The sequence below is a fragment of the Chinchilla lanigera genome, unplaced genomic scaffold, assembly GCF_000276665.1.
Source record: "Chinchilla lanigera isolate Chin_1 unplaced genomic scaffold, ChiLan1.0 scaffold00021, whole genome shotgun sequence".
Lineage (NCBI taxonomy): Eukaryota > Metazoa > Chordata > Mammalia > Rodentia > Chinchillidae > Chinchilla > Chinchilla lanigera.
The window spans coordinates 651,124-652,047 of record NW_004955422.1 but is presented as its reverse complement, the minus strand read 5'-3'; positions in this window follow the sequence as shown (position 1 = coordinate 652,047).

Here is a 924-nt window from a genome sequence, read left to right as displayed (position 1 = left end):
GCGCGTTCGGCACGCGGAAGCAGAACCACTGCGTGTGCCGGGCCGTGTAGAGCTCGGGGCGCAGCGTGAGCTCGTACGCGTAGGTGTCCCTGTGGCGGAGGGGACGCGGAACATCTCGACCACAGCGCCTCGGGCGGCGCTCCCTTCCCTCCAAGGACAGAGCCTATCGCAACGGAAAGCCCCGCTGCAGCTCAAGGTTACTCTCCTTCTTGGTCTGCTTATTTATGTATTTATTTTTGCGACAGCATCTCACTGTGGAGATCCTCCTGCCTCAGCCTCCCCAGGGCTGGGATTACAGGTATGCGCCACCACGCCTGGCTTGTAGAAATTACTACCACACATGACATATTTTTCCTAACACGGACTTCAACTCTGTTTTCTTCTGCAAGCTGGAGAGATGATGCACCTAATGTCCACCCTGGGGAAGTACAGGAGTGGTCAGTCCCCGGCCCTTCTTTCTGTTCGAGAACCCCTCCTTCCCACACTCACTCCCAGGGACAGCGCCCAGCCTCAGGACACTCGGGCGACTCATGCTCTGACGGCTTTTTGCAGGTTGCCGCTCTCGAACCTGGACCCGAAGAGCAGGGTGTCGTCCTCTGGGCCACGCAGGCACACAGCAAGCTGCCACCCGCCCGGGAGCTGGTGAAGTAGGAGCCTTCGGAGGGCACTGAAGGCCAGAGGTGTTTCAGGTCAGGTTCACGCAGCATTCATGAGGCCAGCAAGTAAGTGCTGAGCCCCCTCCCTGCCAACACTGTTCCAGGTTAAAGACAGGAATATTCAAATTTTCCTCAGAGTGGCAGTGATCCTCCTGCCTCAGCCTTCCAAGTTCTGGGATGACAGACCTGTGCCACCAGGCCTGGCGTTATTTTATTTTTATTTCTTTTATATTATATTTGTTTTTATTTTATTCTATTTTTATATTTT